Source organism: Chiloscyllium plagiosum, unplaced genomic scaffold (assembly GCF_037043375.1).
Source record: "Chiloscyllium plagiosum isolate Xiang-an unplaced genomic scaffold, Cpla_swu_hap1 HiC_scaffold_4, whole genome shotgun sequence".
Classification (NCBI taxonomy): Eukaryota; Metazoa; Chordata; class Chondrichthyes; order Orectolobiformes; family Hemiscylliidae; genus Chiloscyllium; species Chiloscyllium plagiosum.
Window position 1 is genome coordinate 46,134,526 of NW_028270142.1, and position 21,308 is coordinate 46,155,833.

Here is a 21,308-nt window from a genome sequence, read left to right on the forward strand (position 1 = left end):
AACCAACCCAACCGCCCCGTGGCTGAACACTTTAAGTCTTCCTCCCACTTCGCCAAGTACATGCAGGTCCTTGGCCTCCTCCATCACCAGACCATGGCAACACGATGCCTGGAGGAAGAGCGTGGGATGAATGCAGATTTCTCCAGCTTCCTCATTTCCCCTCCCCCCACTTTATCTCAGTCCCAACCCTTGGACTCAGCACCACCTTCTTGACCTGCAATCTTCTTCCTGACCTCTCCGCCCCCACCCCCTCTCTGGCCTATCACCCTCACCTTAACCTCCTTCCACCTATTGCATTCCCAACACCCCTCCCCAAAGTCCCTCCTCCCTGCCTTTTATCTTAGCCTGCTTGGCACACCTTCCTCATTCCTGAAGAAGGGCTTATGCCCGAAACGTCGATTCTCCTGCTCCTTGGATGCTGCCTGACCTGCTGCGCTTTTCCAGCAACACATTTTTCAGCTCTGATCTCCAGCGTTTGCAGTCCTCACTTTCTCCTCATGAATGTTCTTGCCATGGCCAATGATTCCTTAACTGAGACTTGAACCCAGAGCTTCTGGTTCAGAAGCAAGGTGTTACTTACTACGCTGTAGAGTTTTTCATCCCGAAAGATAATTAACTTTGTCTAAAATTGCTCCCTTACTGCAAAGTTTTTACTCTCTAGATATCTTGATCTGTTATTGCTGCAAACATAATGCAGACTTTTGAACTTAGAACCTAACAATAGAAAATAGAATGGTTACAGTACAGAAGGGGGCCATTTGCCTCATCCTTTCTGCGCCAGCTCTCCATCAGAGTAACTCAACTAGTTGTACCTATGTGACTCTTTACCTGTAGCCCTGCAAATATTTTCCCTCTCAGTGCTTATGCAATTTTCTTTTGAAAACCAAGACTGAGTCTGCCTCTACCACACTCTAGCATTCTAGGTCCTATAAACTTAGTGCACAAGCAAACCTTTCCTCACAATGCCAATTGATTCTTTTACCAATTATCATAAATTAATATCTGCTGGTTCTTGACTTTTCAACAATAGAAACCGTTTCTCTCTATTCAAAGCGTTCATACTTTTGAACACCTCTTTCCAAATCCCTTCTCAACCATGTCTTTTCTAAGCAATTTATGTTCTGTAACTGACGTGAGGACTTTACAACCTCCTACAATTGTGTGCAATCCAATTTGAAGCACTTGAGCAGTGTCTTATAGATTAGCAGTCAAACATCACATTTATGCTCCGAGCCCCAGATTATACATGACATTTTCTGAACTAATACTGTGAAGAGTGTACTAGAAAAGGTTTCCTTTCAGGAATGAAATTAGGAAACACGGTCTTCACAAAAGAAAGGTTAGAGAACTTTGAAGCAAATGGGAATTGATTTGAGATCAATTGTCAATTTTACAATTGAGATTGACAGATATTTGATAAATAATGATATTAAGGCATTTGAGGTAAGGTGGGTATTGAAATTAGATTGCAGATCAGCATTGAGGGTCTAAATAGCCTACTCCTATTTTTGTCAGCATCAATCTTGCATCTCCAGTTTTGAGGTGATTCCATTGGTAACACAATTGCCTCTGAGACACAAGAGCCTGATTTTAAATCCCAGTCCAGATTGTGCACAGATATCAAGGCTGATATCTAATTCTGTTACAATACTGAGAGACTGCTGCACTGCAGTGGTACTGTGTTTCAGATGGGATATTAAACCAAGGCCCTGTCTGGTCTGTCAGGTGGATGTGAGACATCCCAATGTACCATTCAGAAGACAAGCAAGGACATTATCTCCTGTGCCTGGCTATAGTTTATCCCTCAGTGCTACAGAATTATACGTCAAAAGAATTTCATTTGCTGGAAAGCCCTTTGAGATGTCCAGTGTCCGTGCAAGTGGCTTTGAAAAACCAAAGCTTTCTTTTCTGATTTTTTAGACTTTGGTTTGAGTTTAGTCCTGATGAAATGAACATTTTCTCTCCGTGCATGTTGGTTCTCAAGGTAAAAAAAGGCCTCAACTTTGAGTTCCATTCTAAAAGTTCCCAACTGATGTAAAATTTCAGAGTCATCCCAAAATATTTGATCCAAGTATGTGAAGCGTATATTTTAACCAGGACTGAGAATCGTGAAAGAGGCAAGGCAGGTTTGCTTTGCATCTAGGAATGTCTGCTGTGGATACTGGGTCCTCAGAAGTCAAAAAAGCTTCGATTTTTAGTAATGAATAGGCACAAAAAATAATCCCACCCATCAAGAAAGGTAACAGCATAATTTTTGTTTCCTCAGCCATTTCACTGGATCCGGGTTAAATAAATCCAAGTGGTTCAAAAATTCAGTGCCTGCTGGTTGCAAACCACTCAAGTTCTAGATTCAAAGCTTACGTCATCAACTAAACTCTTTGATGAATTTACCATCTTGAACTCACTTGCATTGTGCAAGTTTTGTCTGTAGGATAATGAGAATGCCAAGAGTAAAGCTAAGGCAGAATTCTATCCACAACCTGATTGCTTAGGCTTAAATTATAGAATGAAGTTGTTCCTTTGAATCTGCTGCGACTAATCGATATCTTCTGCTTAACCTTGTTGGGAAGGGTTTTTTCATGCTTTGTGGTGGGAAGGTAAAGATCGTCATGGCAGCAGATGTCAATGTAAGCATTAGTACTACCATAATTCCATGTCCTTGGGGACCAGTAACACTCCCACAAGTGGTTTAATGGTTGTTATGTAATTCCTAAATGTTTGAGAACAAATATGCAATCCTCTGAAATTCTAAATCCAAGCACTCTTCAATTTATTTCTTTTGATATGTGCACTACTTTATGTTTCATTGCATGGAATGATTTAAAGGGGCTCAGTGCTTTATTTAAAACAGAATGTCAAATGACAATTTGTTTCACAATTCTGGATGGACCTGCTTGCCTCCATCCTGTCTCTTAGAAACTGTCATCCAGCAGAGAAAAAAAAAAGCTCTAGTATTTTCAATCCTATCAACATAGGAAATGGACAACTTAGTAGGGTAGAAGTGTGATTTATAGAATGAAGTTAATAGTGTTAAATGTTCCAGGAATGCCTTAGAGACGCATTATCAGACAAAAATTGACACCAAACCAATGTCAAGGAGTATTAGGGCAGTTTACAAAAAAAAGTTATTCTAAGAGGTATGTTTTAAAGAGCAGTTTTATGGAGGAAATAGACGTAGTGATGCAGAAATTTTTTGGAATACTTCAGAGCAGGTAGCTTCCAACACAGCTCTCCATGGCAGAACACTAGCTGTCTAAGTTGGAAAAGAGCTGTGATCTTGGAGAATTGTAGGGCTGAATGTTACCTGAAGAAATAGAGAGGGTGCAAAGCCTCAGAATTGTAAAATATGCTGAGAATTTTAAAGTTGAGGTGTTACAAGTCCTGGAATCAATGGGCATCATGGGTGTTCAGAGGTGATAAGTGGAAGTGAGCTGGTGCATGATGGGATTCCAACAATATTGACTTCGATCAATTTGAGTTGTGGAATGATGTGCACTAAGTATCTGGCCAGGAAAGTGTCAGAGAAGTTGAGGCTTGAAGAAACATAGTCATGGTTTAGATTTGAGAAACAGGTGAGTTTAAAAGGGGCAGGATTAGGTGATATTATGGACGTGCAAATAGGAGGAGTCTTGGTTTAGAAGTTCATCTCCATCAAAATGTCCTGCTATTGCACAAGTATCTTGATTTGCTCATCTCTCAAACAAGGTGTGCAGGATGTAAATACCTCCCTTCAATCTGCCACTGAGCAATGCCTCCTATCACTTCTTCAGCATTTCAATGTGCAAACAGAAACCATCTCTGATACTCCGTATGTGAGATCAGAGGCTGTCAATTAATCTTTTGATTACTCAGCCTGAGGCTTGGAAATGTGGGCTCTTTAATCAAGAAAGAAAGACATTTATACATTTACACATTCTTACTGATACTGAAGCAGTCTGTATCCATATGCAGCCATATGTGGACAACCTCCAGACTTGGGGTGATAACTGGCAAGAAACATTCATGGGAACATAGGGAAAGGAATAGGCCATTTGGCCCTTCAATTCTGCTCCACCATTTGATAAAAATAAGAGTAATCTTTTTGTGGTCTTACGTCCATTTTCCCAGTTGTACCCCATTATCCTTGACTCCCTTGCCTATCAAAAATCTCCCTAATTCAGCTTTGAAAAAATTTAAAGACCCAGCCTTAACTGCCTTCTGGATTACTCTCCATTTGCCTGGATGACAGCACCTCCAACAACATTCACAAAGCTTGACATAAACCAGTACAAGGCAGCGAGCTTGTGCAGCACTCCATCCACCTATTTAAATACTCACTCCTCCACACTGACACAAAATGGCAGCAGTGTGTACAATTTCCAAGATGTACTACAGCATCTCATCAAGTTGTCATGCAATAGCTCCTTCGACAATACCTTTGAAACCTGTAACCCTTATTGCCTTGAAGGACAAGGGCAACAGGTACATGGAAACACCATCAACAGCAAGATCCCTTGCAAGCCGCACACAATCCTGACTTGGAAATATGTCATTAATCCTTCACTGCAGCTGGGCAACAATCCTAGAACTCTCTCCCGAATGATACTGTGGGAGTACCTACACCACATGGTCTGCAGCAGTTTGAGAAATGACCGTTTGCCACAACGTTCTCCAGCTCAATTAGTGATGGATGACAAATGCTGGTTTAATCAGCAACAGCGGATCCTGTGAAAGAATGAAAAAAGTAAATCCCTTTCAAGACCTCAGGATGTCTCAAAACACTTTACTGCCAATGAAGTACTTGCTGAAATGTAATCATTGTGGTAATGTAGGAAGCAGGTTAGCCAGTTTATAACGCACCAAAGTCTCCAATCTGTTTTAATTTTTTTTTAGTGTTGTGTAAAACTGTTGTTTATTTTTTTCTTTTTTTTCTTCTTTATTTTCTTTTTTAATTAAACCCCCACACTACCACCGAAGTGCGGTAGTGCTTATTTTATCCCCAGCACCCATGGTGTGTGTGTATACGTGTGAAACACAGTGAAAGACACAAAGTGCATGAATTTTTTATTCAATTTCCACCACCAGGAAGATAGGAAAACACCCGGGTGGCCAGTGACAAACACTGCCCTTCACATCAAAGGGCAGTGCTGTGTGATCAAAACAGTGAAGGGGAAGGTAGGGACTAAATCAAAATAGAGTTGGAGGGAGAAATGATGCACTCCACTCCCTGCGGCGCCCACCTCTCCCTGAACAACTCCAGGGTGTTGGTCGACACCGCGTGCTCCTTCTCCAAGGACACCCGGGCTCTTACGTAACCGCGGAAGAGGGGCAGGCAGTCGGCCCTAACGACCCCCTCCACGGCCCGCTGCCTGGACCTGTTGATGGCCAGTTTGGCCAGGCCCAGGAGCAGACCCACGAGGAGGTCTTCAGACCTGCCCTCCTTCCTCCGTACCGGGTGCCCAAAGATCAGGAGCGTGGGACTGAAGTGCAGCCAAAAACAGAGGAGAAGGTTTTTAAGAAAATCAAAAAGGGAGTGCAAACGCCCACACCCAATATATACATGGTCCACGGACTCCACAGCGCCACAGAACAAGCAGTTGGGCTGAGAGTCCGTGAACCACCGCAATCTGCGGTTGCAGGGGACTGCTGCGTGCAGCACCCTCCACCCCAGATCCCCGAGAGAAAGGGGGAGGACTCCACTGGGGATCCCCACCGCCCGGTGGCAAATGGGCACGCCAAGGCGTGTCCGGACGGTGGATGAGGGAGAAGAGGTGGACGGTGTGCAGCAGCAGTCTATACAGGGCTTTCCTTGTTACATCCCTAAATGAGAAAAAATTAAAATTTCGGAGGCGGCTCAGGTTGTGGGGCACAGGCTCCCGCGGGAAGTACGGGACCTTGGGGCCAATGTGAAATTCCGTCCGGGCTGGGGTGAGCGCGGACGGGATCCCACCGCACACCTGAGCATCCTCCAACTGGTGCACTACGTCGGGTCCGAGCACCGCCGTTTTAAGGGGTCCAATCTGTTTTAACAATGTTGGTTGTGGAGTAAGCATTGGTCAGGACACTGGGGGGAGCTTCTATGCTCATGAAGGAACCATGTGATGTTTTATACCCAGCTGATAGGACATTCAGGGTCTTGATTTAATGTCTTATCTGAGAATCAGCACTTCACACAGTATAGCGTTCTACCTGTGCAAATCAGAATCCTTAATTCAGTAAAATAATTTAAAGTTATACATGGAAAGCAAAATAAATTTTAGAAATAGACGTGCATTGCTACACTGCCATTCAGGATCACTGGACATCTCCAAATGCTGTAGAATGAATGAAATACCATTTGAAGTAGTTACTATTGTAATGAAAGAAATGTAACAACTAATTTGTGTACATCAAGCTCCCACAAACAGCAAAGTGATGATGGTTAAATAGTTGATTGAGGGATAAACATTGGTCAGAACATTCACCTTCTCTTCCAAAACAGTGCCATGCAATCTTTTATGCTGATTTAAGAGGATGGACAGGACCTTTGTTTAAAATCCCTCTGCACCCTTGAGAATGCAGTGTTTCCTTAGTGGTCCACTGAGAATGTTAACTTAAATTTTGTGCTCAAGTCCTAGAAGTGGACTTAAAGCCCTTAACTTAGTAATTCATGGACAACAGCATTTCCAGAAAATCATTGAATGATTGAAAAGACAGCATGTGACAAGTAAAAAAACAGACAAATAAAAATGTGAAAAAAAGTCTCCAACAGTTAAATGTTGAAGGAATGGGACTCTATATTTATAAAATCAAATTTCAGAGCTAGAGTTGCAGTTTGGGAGTAATTATCACACTTATACCTAGATGCACCATTGTTAACATTTTCTAGCATGTTTAGTTGCTACTGTAAGATAAGTATAGCATGGATTTCAATGCCAAATCACTGAGGTCTGATATAACTGATTTTGTTCAGGACCAGAGCAAGGACACAATGGCAGCAAAGTGTATTAGAATCATATAGTTATGGAGATACACAGCACGGAAACCCGTCCATGCTGACCAGATATCCCAACCCAATCTAGTCCCACCTGCCTATTCACATACCCATCTAGATGCCTTTTAAATGTTGCAACAGTACTAGCCTCGATCCATACACGTACCACCCTCTGTATGAAAAAGTTGCCCCTAAGATCTCTTTTATATCTTTCCCCTCTCATCCTAAACCTACGCCCTCTAGTTCTGGACTCCTCCACCTCAGGGAAAAGACTTTGTCTATTTATCATATCCATGCCCCTCATGATTTTATAAACCTCTATATGGTCACCCCTCAGCCTCCAATGCACTAGGGAAAATAGTCCTAGCCTATTCAACCTCTCCCTATAGCTCAAATCCTCCAACTCTGGCAACATCCTTATAAATCTTTTCTGAACCCTTTCAAGTTTTGCAACATCTTTCTATTAGGAAGGAGACCAAAATTGCATGCAATATTCCAACAGTGGCCTAACCAATGTCCTGTACAGCCGCAACATGACCTCCCAACTCCGGTATTCAAAACTCTCACCAATAAAGTTAAGCATACCAAACACCTTCTTCACTATCCTATCTACCTGCGACTCCACTTTCAAGGAGCTATGAACCTGCACTCCAAGGTGTCTTTGTTCAGCAACACTCCCGAGGACCTTCCCATTAAGTGTACAAGTCCTACTAAGATTTGCTTTCCCAAAATGCAGCACCTCACGTTCATCTAAATTAAACTCCATCTGCCACTTCTCAGCCCATTGGCCCAATCTGAGGTAACCTTCTTCGCTGTCCACATATTATATACAAATTGCACTACAGCAATTGACCAAGGCTCTTTTGATAGTAGTTTTCAAGCTCGCATCCTCTAACAGCTAGAATGACAAGGATAACAGATGCATAAGAACTCTACCACCTACAAGCTCACACATTACTTTGACTTTGAAATGTAAAACCATTCCTTCACTTCACTGAGTGAAATTCCTGGAAATCATTTCCTAACAGCGCTGTGGGTTTACCTACATCAGACAGAGAACAGAGGCTCAAGAAGGAAACACATCTTCTCATGGGAAGCTAGTGAAAGGCAACAAACGCTGACCTGGCCAATGGCCTCCATCTCCCATGAAAGAATAAATCCAAAAAAGCTTCAGACAGATTTCAAAGTTGAACTGTGTGTATCTGTGGTGTGCAGACTCTAATACGCTGAAATTGTCCCAGCACAAAATACATCTAGGCCTTATTTCTACAAAACTGACTCCTTATTGTGCCTCTACTCTTCTGTTACTTGATGCAAAAAGGAAATTAATACCCATGTTTCATTAATCAGAAGCACTTAGATATTCAAATCCCTTTCCATGGTTTGATGGTACATTAATAAGCCATGCTTGTACTATTTATTCCACACCACCCAAACAACTTAACTGGGTTAACTGCAGACTTACACGAGCAGATAAAAGCCTTGCCCCAAGACCAAACTACAATTGAAGGTGGCTCCAGCCCTCTATGGTCTAGACTATTCAAACTGTAAGTACAGGTAACTTGATAATAAACATATAATTAGCATCAGAAACAATGAGTTCTAGGGAATCCAAGGACAGTTATCATTAAAAGCTAGTGGACAGGTACAAAAATTATAGCGTTCATAAATGGAAAATAGCCTTTAATACAAAAGACTCAAACAAAAAAAGGTGAAAGTTGTTATTTCTTATATAAAGCTTTACTTTGACCCCACCTGGAGTGACCTCTTTCAGTTCTCAGCACAGCATCTCGGGAAGGATACAACGATCTTGGAGTTGAAGCAGGGCAGATTCATGAGACTGGTAACTGGGCTAAATTGTTGAGAGGTGGTGTACAGGAAGATCTCACTGGTCAAGGCACATTGATGGAGTTGAGGGACAGATCAACCATGTTCCAACTAAATCCATGATCAAGAGGCTGAATGGCTTTCTTCATTCACACTTCTTTCGAGAAGATTGAATCTAGGAAAATGTAACTGTTTTATTTTTACATTGACAGACATTACTTATCTTTCTTATTATTAAAACTACAATAATATATTTCCCAGCCTGTGAAAAATATGTAACCAAACGTCACACAATCAGTTAATTGTCATGTCATCTTTCACATCCTGTTCTACATGTATTTACTACATTTTCATAAACTATAAGTGTACTAAATTGATTTACACTTTTCAGATACACTACTTACTTTGTAAGTTTGACAAGAACAATTTTCTTTGCCACTATTAATAGTCACATGAAATCTTTCATGGTAAGTTACATCACTGCATCCTTGGGCTATGAACTAAAATATAACTGACCTTAATAAAGTCCTGTGATAAGCTACATGATAATCCATAAACTAGTAATATCCCATTTAGACTGATCTTTTGGCTTTTCCATTACATTAACATTCAATATTACAATACAATATTGCACTCAGCTGCAAGGTTTAGAGATGGTTGGTCACTGTGTGTTTTCTCTGTGGTTTTATGTAATGTCATATTTAACACCCTGCCCTAACCATTACTTCAAATTGAAATATAAATAATCTGGCATCTTCTTTGTTGTTTCCTCTCTATGATCTGTATAGAATAGTTGGTGTTTTGATAGGATCCAAACATGAAGTTATGAATACCTAATACTGACACATTTCTTCTCTGTAGGAACCAATGGTGTAGGTCTAACATTGATCAATAGGCTCTGTAACAGGTCCACCGTGTTCAGAAGCATTGGAGCCTTTGTCACAAACTGCAAGAGGATCCTAATCGTTTCCTTTCATGGTCTGGTCTTGCTTCCATGACAACACATAGTAATTAGGGCGGCACGGTGGCACAGTGATTAGCACTGCTGCCTCACAGCGCCAGAGACCCGGGTTCAATTCCCGCCTCAGGTAACTGTCTGTGTGGAGTTTGCACATTCTCCCCGTGTCTGCGTGGGCCCCCTCTGGGTGCTCCGGTTTCCTCCCACAGTCCAAAGATGTGCAGGTTAGGTGAACTGGCCATGCTAAATTGCCTGTAGTGTTAGGTGAAGGGGTAAATGTAGGGGAATGGGTCAGGGTGGGTTGCTCTTCGGAGGGTCGGTGTGGACTTGTTGGGCCAAAGGGCCTGTTTCCACACTGTAAGTAATGTAATCTAATCTAACCTAATTGTAGGTATAGAGGCATGGTGGATACCTTACTGGGCTAATAATCTAGAAGCCTGGTCCAATGATGCAAAAACAAGAGTTCAAATGATACCACAGCAGGTGGTGAATTTAAATTCTATGAAATGGGAATCAGGAATGGTGACCAGATCACTACTGGATTGTTGTGAAAACATACTAGGAGAAAGTGAGGACTACAGATGCTGGGGATCAGAGCTTAAAAGTATGTTGCTGGAAAAGCGCAGCAGGTCAGACAGCATCAAAGGAGAAGGAGAATCAATGTTTCCGGCATAATTCCTGAAGAAGGGCTTATGCCCGAAACGTCGATTCTCCTTCTCCTTTGATGCTGCCTGATCTGCTGCGCTTTTCCAGCAACACATTTTTAAGCTGTTGTGAAAACATGTTTAGTTCATTAACGTCCTTCCAGGAAGGGAACTTGTTAGCCTTACCTAGTCTGACCTATCTACACCCACAGTGACCTTACTGACATTTAACCTCCCTTGGGAACAGCCTAGTAAGCTACTCACTTGTATCACAAAGAATTATAAAGAGGTAGAATCTACACACTCAAAGACAAAGAGATGTGTAATAAGTGCTGACTTTGCCAGTGACTCACACATCCTGAATTGAGAAATTCTCTCTGCTGTCTTGGCCAATATTTATCTCTCAATCATCTACGACAATCTGATGGTCTGATTGATATCCATTGATGTCTGTGGAATTCTGTTGTGAGCAAATTGGTTTTCTTGCAGGATAGCAGTGGCCATACTCTAAAAAGTACTTACTTGATTGTAAAGCACTTTGGGATGTCCTAAAGTTCTATAGAAATGGGAGTTCTTTCTTTGATCAGTTTTCTACCCACTAGCTGTGAATTGAGAAGTAATTGTCCTTTAGGTTGTGTCAGCATCAGTCATTCCAACTTGTCTGTTCTAACTTGAGTCACTCCCACCAGTTACCAAGCAACCTGGCAAGCAGAGCTCCATTGTAGAGCCTTCATGGTTAGGAGATGATAGAGAAGAATAACAGTGTGCATCTCTAGTCCATTGCACCAATGCTATCAGTAAGCTAACTGGGCACTGGCAGCACTACTGAGATATCCATTGGCTTGCAGTGCCCTATTGTCCCAAATAAAATATATCATACGATAACAAGTGACCTTGTGTAAGTGGGAGAGTCAAGCAATGTTTGGGGAGGTTGAGCAGGCAGAAGGTGGGAATTTGTCGACTATGACTCTTTTTTAAAAGCAGCTGTTGTTCTCATTTTGGGATTTGGCAGCTGACAGTTTAAACCCAGTTCATTTATAACCATATTCCATTGAGGTCTATGTATTCCCATTCGGAGGATAATTTTTCCAGGTTGCCAAAACTAATGTAATGTTTCTTATGCAGATACAGTTAATGTCATAAGCATGAACTGATGGAAATAGTTATAGCTCTCACAAAATTGCAAAGAGTGTCCACGCCACATGTACTCTAAAATACTTCAGTTGTATCCTGAGTGGAGTGTCAAATGTGGATTACAGGAATTATAAGCTGAAAAAAGCAGAAACAAGTTATTTTAAGAATAAAGCTCCTGGTGTGTTGCCACTCCCAAAATTTACAGTTTTCTGTGATGTTGGGTTAAACGTTTAAGAAAAAATTGTGGATTTTTATACTTAAGAAGGTGCCAACATTGGGAAGGGGCACACAAGTCAACATCAAGCCTCCTCAGTGATTCAACTGATCAGAGAGAGAATAACGCTCTATTTACCCTATCCAATAATCTACTTTAATTACAACCATAAGAAGGGAACTCCATCTTTTACAGCAGTAACCTTTCTTTCCTTTTGCATGCCAGCAGTTCTTGTGAAGTCTCCACAGATGACTGAATTAGTGCCAGCTTTGACTATGCCCACTAGGAACTAGATAGTTGCTGTCTCGACTCATTCCACCTATCAATACAATAACTTGCAATTTACAAACTGTTTTTAAAGTATTGAAACATGCCACAACACAGAGCATAGATATTTTATAACTTATAAGGCTAGAGGACGTAACAGTGATAGGAAAGGACAAGACAATGTGAGGATTTGTATGAAAGAGGAGATTTTAAAATCATGGTTTTGGCAGGGCACAAATCACCTTAGGCCATTCTTGCTGCCAGCAGAGATGGGAGGACCAGAGGAACTTGAACATTGTACTAAATAATTGTAGTAGCCATTGTTTTAGAACTAATAATATATACATTTTTTAAAAGGTATAGAATACCCTTTCAGACAGACGTAGGAGTTTTATCTAGAGCTCTGGATGCACTAATAGAACTTTAAGAATTCTCTTTAAAGCTATGTTGCATTGTATTTTCCTCTAATCCTTTCTGCATTATTTCAGTGCTGGGATAATTCATAGTCATTAATTCTTCTCAATGGCTGCAAAGTAAACAAATTCACAACAAATACTGATCTACAGAAGTTGTGTGTTGTTCAAAATCTTGATTAATAAATCAGTTGGTATTTTAAAAGTGATTTCAGGTCAGTTTTTCCTGTTGTTTGCTAATTTTAGAGAAATAATGAATATGTCTGAGGAGTGATTCAATGCCAGTTGAAAATACTTTTGTATTTTCACTCATACGTAATGATACTTTGAGGATACTGTTATGAATTTACTGAAAACTAGAAAAAAATGGCATTCAAAATCCTCTGTTTAAGGTTTTGTAAAAAGCCAGACAAGAAGAAAATAATGTTGAAATTTGTTTAAAGAGGAGATCAGCAAAATTAGAGTGTTGATTTCTGGTTTCTGGTTAGCTGCTGAGGTAACATAGTTCGTGTACTAAAATCAGAACTATGTTTAAAATATTAAAGAACAGCATTGTTGGTGCTTGCATATAATATTCAATGAACAAATCAATAGGGAAGCATGGTCTACGCATTTTATTTATTGAATAATTGGCATTATGAGTATATCAGGATTTTTACCACTCATAACAATCACTAAATATTGGCGTAGTTTTGCCCTGTAATAGTTTTTGGCATAGTTGATTCTGTGCACCATATATGTAGAGCTAAACACTCATATTGAATATCAGATACCTTTCAATTTCCTTTGTTTGAGTTCTAATGAAGGGTTACAACCTGATATGTTAACTCTGTTTCTCTCTCCACAGATGCTACCAGACCTGATGACTAGTATTTTATTGTCATCATAGTTTCCTCACAATAAAGTCAATTCCATACAAATACAAAAACAAAACACGCAAATCTGAAATAGGTATGTCTCAGTGGAATCTAAATTTCTCCATCTCTCTGTTCTCCTTGGAGATGCTTCTTAAAACCTACATGTTTGATTTAACATTTGGTCACTGTTCCATTATCTCTTCAACTTTGCCCAGTGTTGTTGGTCTCTGAGCTGAGCATTTAACCTCTAACCATCTTTATTCCAAGATTTCTGTATCTCTTCTCAAGATCAAATGATTGCTTCCATTAGTCTGTCTTCTTCTAACTCTGACCTCTTATGCATCCCTGCTTCCTTCATCCCACCAATGATAACCATGTCTTCAGCTTAGATCCCACTCTCTAGAAATGCTTCCCTAATACTCTCAGTCTGCTTTGAAATCCGATTTCATCACGTTCTACTACCACATTTTGTATTAACCCTTTTTTTGACTTGTCACACACTTTCCTAACACCACTGAGAAACAAGTTTGGACTGTTTCTTTGTTACAGGTGATATATAAATCTGTATTGTTGTTATCTAATTTAGACATTAATCATTTTGAAAGCCATTTATTTCCATAAAAGCTCTTCAGGTTAGTGTATAATATTAGAATAATATTAATACCATTATGTCATTTAATACGCACTTGTATGAAATATACATTTAAATAACAGATTGATGGCCTTGTTTTCACCTTTTCAAATACCAATCTGATAATTATTTGTCTAAATAGGTCCATTTAACACCTCATTATTCATGAACCACTCGGCTCTTCAATAGCACTGTGTAACATAAGGACTGTGGGCTGAAGCTGGACCACCTGATTATTCATCCAGCCCACGATGTACATTTTCAAATCTGAACAGACAACCCACAACTAGTACGCCTCAAAAAAAAAGCAAACATTAACTCTTCAGATTCTTAAACTCACAAACATTATATATTTGTTTCACATTGCAGTAAAAATCTTTTGGAAAGTGATGCCATTGAAATGTGAAGCATTCCTTAGCTCACGATTTCCCATGCTCTATTTGAAGAAGTGTAAAATTCAAACTTTTTTTTTGTCATTCCAAAGCACGTATGTGAATCAGGTTTTTGTTTGTCATAGAGATTATTTATTTTTACAATATCAAGGTTGAAAATGTACTGCATTAATTCAAATTCACATAAATGATTCAATAATGGCAATAACATCTACTATGCAAATTAGTTATAGCAACAAAAACAAACTGCCTAGATATATAGTCAGTATTAAAAATTCCAGTGGGAAATTACAGCAAAGTATTTAATATAATATAAAGTCTGTGTGATTTCAAATTAAAAGTACAAATCCATAAACCTTCAACCGCTCATCCACCTCTTAAGATACATTTTAAAACCTTCCAGCTCAACAAATTTGTCATTGCCCAAATAACTCTCTAACATCTCCCTGGCACTTTGTGCCAAATTTTGTCTGTGAGCTGCCTTGGGATATCATTATATTGAAGGCGCTATAGAAATACAAGTTGTTATTGTAACAAGTATATAACTAGTTCAATCCTAATTCAGATACTACTAACAAAACCAAAACTGTGTTGCACTGACTGCTTATTAGACACACTGTGCATTGTACCTTCAGACAACGTTCATCAAACAACACTAAATTGTCCTTAAAGAAAACATGTCCCCCTCCCTCGCACTGCCCGCCCCCCACTCCACTATGCTAATAATGCATGCATCTTGGCGAGAAAGATCCATTTGTGCTTGTTAGTTCAGTAACTGACTTAGATTATCATTGCCAAATTTCTGAAAGAGACGTCTTGATTTGATTGAAAACTACTGAAATAGAGAACTTAATATATGGCTTTTTACCAGTGAGATCCGGCAACCTATCAATCTGTGATGGAGCTATCAGTCAGTTTCTTAATCTATCCTGATATTGGATATGTGTATCAATGGTTCTGTAAGCAAACCGTACTTCATCTTGTACTTCATTGAATCATACAGCAGAGAAAGAGGCCATTCAGCTCATTATGCCTGGGCCGGCTCTTTGAAAGAACTATCCAATTAGACTCACTCCCATTCTTTTTCCATAGCCCTGCAAATGTTTCCTTTTCTGAATTCCTGATCAAAATATTCATTGGGTTATAAAGAAAGCATAAGAGATATTCATAAATGAGTACTCTGAATAAATGTTTAAAATCTGTAAAATTAGTTATTTCCTCAAATAGACAATAAGAATTTATTGATTCTGAAATGTTCCATCAAAATACTACAATAAATATTTATTTATTTGTACTTTTGTAACTGAGTAGAAGGCAGAAATACCAAATAAAGAGCAATACGTAGCAACAAGGTAATCAAACTAGGAAGTTCACAAGAAGTCATAAACAAAAGAGTAAAAGTAAATAGTGTCTACCTATCACCTGAACCTCTGAATGAAATTACAACTCTGAAAATCATTCTAATATTTTGCTGTTATTTAGAATATCTTTGCCATGCTTAGCTTTTTTTTTATTATTTTTCTGCCTGAATATTTGCAGCAATTGCCTCATGCTCCAGAATTGTAGGATGAGTTTGAGGATTTTTTTTCCCTCTCGGCATGTTGGAAAAGATTTGCCCACTTCCAAGACATTAATTTTCCCATCATGCTTTTTCTGATGCACCATCTTCTAGTCCCTTACAGCTTACTTGCATCTTTGTAATAGGCATTACAAAGATGCAAGTAAAATATTGCAACTTTACAAAGAAATAATTTGCAATTGACTGGAAAGATTCACGCATTTATTATTTCTTAGAATGTTGTAAATATAATCCCTCAATATTGTTAGAATTATAATTGTAAGTAAAATTAAACAACAATTTCCTCGAAATATTTCCTTTCATTTGGAGGATTTTATTCAACAACCAATTGACTAAAATAATATCTAGTTAAAATTAAAGTACATAATCAGTAAGTTGACTATTCTGTGGAAATGCAACCTTATAAATAGCAAGTCATGTTGATTGAAAAATACATGAGATGTATATATGTGATGATTTCCTTTTCTAAAAACAATAGCATTTCTTTGAACCACAATTTTAAAAAACTAAGTTCTCTATCTTACTGACTGAATGTGTGCAATTCAATCTTTTCAACAAAGAAAATAAATCAGGACCATGCTCACGTGCACGTGAAGAGAATTATTTGACTGACTTTGCTTCATTTCTGAACCCTAATGGAAAAAAAAGGTTTGCACTTATATAATTCCTTTCACAACCTCAGGATGTACCAAAGTGCTTTCCAGAAATTGAAGTGACTTTTGAAATCTAGTTAATCTTGTGATTTGGGAAATGTAGCAGCCAATTTATGCACAGCAAGATTGCGTAAACACCAATGTGAAAATGTGATTTCAGTCATATTGGTTAAGGGATAAATATTGTTCAAGAAATCATGAATAACGTTCCTAATCTCCAAAATAGCTCAATGGAACATTTTTTATGGCCACCTGACAGGGCATCAGGTTAACATTTATCCAAAATGGACTCATCTACCAGCCAGCACTCTCAGTCTTGGACTGGGAACATCAGCTTGGATTCTTGCCCTCAGTTCTCTGGAATATAACTTGAACCTATGACATTCTGGCGTAGAAATGAGAGTTCTATCCATTAATCCAAGGCTGACAATGTTAATAGATGACCTAATAGAGGTGTTCAAAGGGGATTTTCATAACGTAAACAAGAAACTTGAGCGAAGTTTGAGATACCACAGAACAAGCTGAAGACTTTTCAGGGTAATTAAAACATGCCCATGCAGAAACCATTGGGGATTCATTATAGGTTGCAAAAGGGTAGAAGAAGTAATAAAAGAATTTGAAGAAAATGCAGGGGAATGGATCTTAAACAGCTGGTTTACAGTAGCTGGAATAAAATGGCTACCTTTTGTCCAATGAAATTCAATGAGTTTAACCACAAATGAACTTCGCTAAAATTACATTTACCATAATATGCTTAAATGGACACCGCACGGGTTTAAAAAAAAGTTTAGACTTTGGTCCTACTCTTCTGCACACGTTCGAATAACCTAAACAATATATTTCTCACGCAGTAATCCAACGATTTAACATTAAAGGTCGTCGATTCTGAATATGCTCCGATAGTGTAGCCGTGATAAACTTGAATATGTCTGTAAATTGAACAAAATTATAGCGAGTGTGGGAAAGGCAAGATTACACACGGTGGCACGCCAGCCAGACCAGTTAAAAAACGATAAAATCTTGAATGCTGGGGCAACTTTCTCAGGGAGGAATGGAGAAGCAACAGCGGATTTTGTTTTTGTTTATTTATTGCTTCTGGACGTATAGACGGCCTTGGTGTGATAGCTCTCCCTTGGACCAGTGATGGGAATATCCTCCAGGGACAATGGCCAAAGTGCCGTTCCCCGGCATGACTTCATCATTGTTAAAGAAGAAAGTTTTCTAACGATACCCACTCCCTCCTTGCACAACCTAAGACAAAAAAAAAATAGAGTGCTTGACGGGAGTGCAATTTGAGGCTCATTACTGGAGATCCTTTGCAGAGGTGCGCTACGCGCTACGGGAATAAAGGAGTGCATATTAAGTAGCACAGTGGTCAGTGACTGGAACCATTCTCATTTCACTGGGCGGCAGCTAACACTTTAAGGGCCGGACTGGCAGTTCTGGTTCGAAATGGAATAAAACCCTTCCAGATACTACAGTTATTCGAAAATTGCAGCGAATACAAACTCCCGTCTGTGCATCTCCTAACCTCAGTACTGTAACTCAGCAGAAAATGCTGTCCCTCAGTGCCCAGGGCTGTAGAATACGAACGACGGTGCTCTGTAAGCGACCTTTTGCATTCAATATTTCAGTAGGTTACACCGTGATGCGATTGGAAACTATTGACCCATGGAGGAAAAGGGGAAAGTTTTATTTTATCAACGTGTGTGATTATAAAATTTGATGCAATGTACAATTGGAGTTCAAAGCATTTTAATGTATGCTCATGGCCGAGGTGCATAGGACAAATAAAATCGCACCCCAGAAAGGGTTAAACCCTTTCATGCAGTACATCTTCTAAAGCAAAGCCAAAAATGTTAACAAGATGTTCAAAAGCCTGAGGGTTAACTATGACACGGGTAAGAAAACGCTGTGCCCCCCATTTCTGGTTTGGTACAATTTAACATTGCCATCTCCAATATGTAATTATAAGGATACATTTTACAAACGACTCGTGCAATGTAACGGTCCAGTTTCTACTTGATTGGTCAAAAGCAAGTTTTAAAATAAAGCTTATTTTATAAGTTCCAATCTTATGTTATATTTTAGGTAAAGCATTCTCACAACAACAAAAAAAGGGTCTCCTCTGAATGTATGAGCAAAGCTTTATTGTTGTATGTTTTTTTCAAATGAGGTTAAATTTAGCTTCAGTTGCATTTTGAATGTAAGTGGGGTGGAATTGAAATGTTGCTTTTAGTCAGGTTTAAATATGCAGGGGACATTGTTCGCGATCCTACTTGAGTGACTTTGTACATGAAACCGCTGAGGCCAAAGATTCACCTCGGCCTTCTGACAGTTTTGAAATGTCTCAGTTTATTACCCTCCCTGCCCGCCCGCCCGCCTGTGTCAGGTACAGGGGCACGTTTGCTGACTTGGATCACCCTTACCGTCGCGACCCTCGTGTTAACCGGTCTTTTTGCCGCTGTTTTTTTTTTAAACCCAGTCGGAGCATTTCAATTTGATGGGTCAGTCACCCAGATTTAATCCAGGGGTTGAGGGAAAATGGGAGTGTGTGGAGTGTGTTTTGTAAAGTGAAAACGAGCCGAACTCTTGCACAGCAGCCACGAATTTGATCCCTGCCCCACAGTTCTAATGTTTTAAATTACTCCACTTCGACCCTATGTTCACCTTCTCCCCTCAAAAATACATCATGTATTTTCATTTAGAAAAAGGACACGTACCCGCAGAATTTACAGTCCTACAGACCTGAAATTGACATAGACAAATCGGTGGGAATAAAGGGGCGAAGCTTTCAGCTGCCATTTCAAACCTGGTTCTTACATTTATTGTACAACTTGGCTGACATTTTTTTGTGTTGGCCCATCGGCCCCACGCCTGGTCCTGGGAAGACAGTAAGAGGACCCTTTTTTTAAGTCGGTAGAACTTGCGACAGTCTATAGCAAGTACCTCAGGGATACAAAAAGAAAATATTTCCTGCTCTTGCGTTACATCCTCCTATCAGGTTACGGGTGGCACCGACAAACCAGATGTTGTCCCAGAAACTGTTGATTTAAAACAGTGTTTCAGAACAAAAGCACAACGGACTAAGAACGCCGCAGTCGGGGAAGTAACGCAGAGAAAACAAGATTTAGAAACAACTTTGCTCAAGTGTGTGTGTGTGCGGTGTCTAATTCCAACTTGTTAAAAAAATATGTAAGATATAATATACCGTTGATTTCAAAATACTGAAATTCCCTATTATTTTCTCTCACGATTGCCAGAATTGGGCTTTGTTTTAGATGCATCGGATTTTTTTATTTTAAAAAAATGCCCCCAAAACATTTGCAACCTACGTTTCAAGGCCTGGTTATTTAGTTTGGAATCATAACCTTGTCAACTCTAAAATAAGTTTATCTCAAAAACTCCAGGTGGTGTTGGTAAGGGTGGGGGGGGGGGGGGGAGTGAGGGAGTGGAGAGCAAGTTTATTGCCTACAGTTCCACCGCACTGATCGAATGTAAACGCGTTTCTGGGGTTTTATAAATTGAATGAAATTCATAATTCAGATTCGTCATTAAAAGTGCAGTTTAACAGAGCACAAAGGCCGACTGGATCATGAGGCGAGCAATATTAAACTCTGGCCTTTCCCCTTTTTTCTTATTAACAGCGCCGATTAAAAAAAAAACCCAAGGGACATGTTAAACCTTGCACCTATCCTCGCCAGGTAGAATATATAACTTGATTCAAGTATCATTTAGACAATGCCTGGAACTTTTAAAAAAAAAACCCAAAAGGGTTATATAAAATCTGTCCACGTTCCTCCCAGGAATCTGGAAGTGGACATCTCTTCCGAAGTAGTCTGTATAACAGCAGCGAGAAGAGTACTGTGAGCGAAGAAAGGTATTTTGAACACAGAAGCGGAGAACTGAACTACATGGCGTGGTCAGATCTGCAAGGTTAGGAGACCAAATGCAACTTTAACCTCAAAACATACAGATAAAAAATTAAAACATCTGGACATATCCTCTTTTGAATTTGCCTTACTTTCTTTTGAAGGACTGTCCAAATTGGTAAATACTAGTCACAAGGACTGATCGTATGTTGTAGGAAACTTCAGGATGTAAAATCAGGGCAGGAATATGGTTGAAATATCATGCGGGAATGAGAACTAGGCGCAGGTCTTGAAACAAGAACATTGACGCTGGACAGGAATAAAATGGCATCTATATAATAATTAAGATTTAGGATTGTAGGAAACAAACACGTCTTTATTTCAATACAAACGAATCTAAACTGGACTGATCCTGCAGCGGCAGAATGCCAGGACATGTCCGTTTGCAACTGATCAGATTGGGCAAAACGGCCCAGCAAAGATGGAGATGCAGATGTAACAGTTGCATTTATATCTCCATGTTACCCAGCACCAGGATATCGGCATTACAGTGTTTAGGTCCATCAAGTGTGGCTACTTTAATAGAAGAGCTTATTGTACAATTGATCGCATTGTAATAATGCACAGAACTACACGGCAGTGGTGCTACACATATACCCTCATGTCAACCTCCTTATGAAGGGACAGTGATGTCGGGAAATAATATAAATCCCACTGGGCATTTTGTAAACATAAGGTGCACCCCCTTTAGACACAAAGGAAACATGACAAATCTCTTTATTGATTTGGATAGTCTGAATGTATAATATGCAAATAAACCCTGCCGCCGTTTTAAAATGTTTATTTTGGGGAAGGATAGTAAGAAAAACCCACTCATTACAGGAACTGAGTTGTATGTATGTTGTAAGGAAATCA

General features: G+C 39.6%; 1 long non-coding RNA gene across 5 annotated transcripts in view; it reads right to left on the minus strand.

Annotated features, from left to right (window-relative positions):
* The window catches only part of LOC148150133 (uncharacterized), a 70,760-nt gene that overhangs the window by 48,204 nt on the left and 1,248 nt on the right, over positions 1 to 21,308 (minus strand). For 3 of the 5 annotated variants that reach the window (XR_015756950.1, XR_015756953.1, XR_015756952.1), the window contains exon 2: positions 8,708 to 8,954. This is a non-coding gene — a long non-coding RNA (uncharacterized LOC148150133). Of the gene's footprint in view, positions 1 to 356; positions 4,705 to 8,618; positions 8,955 to 21,308 lie in introns of those variants that run through there. The other 2 variants (XR_015756951.1, XR_015756949.1) reach the window with 2 other exon arrangements.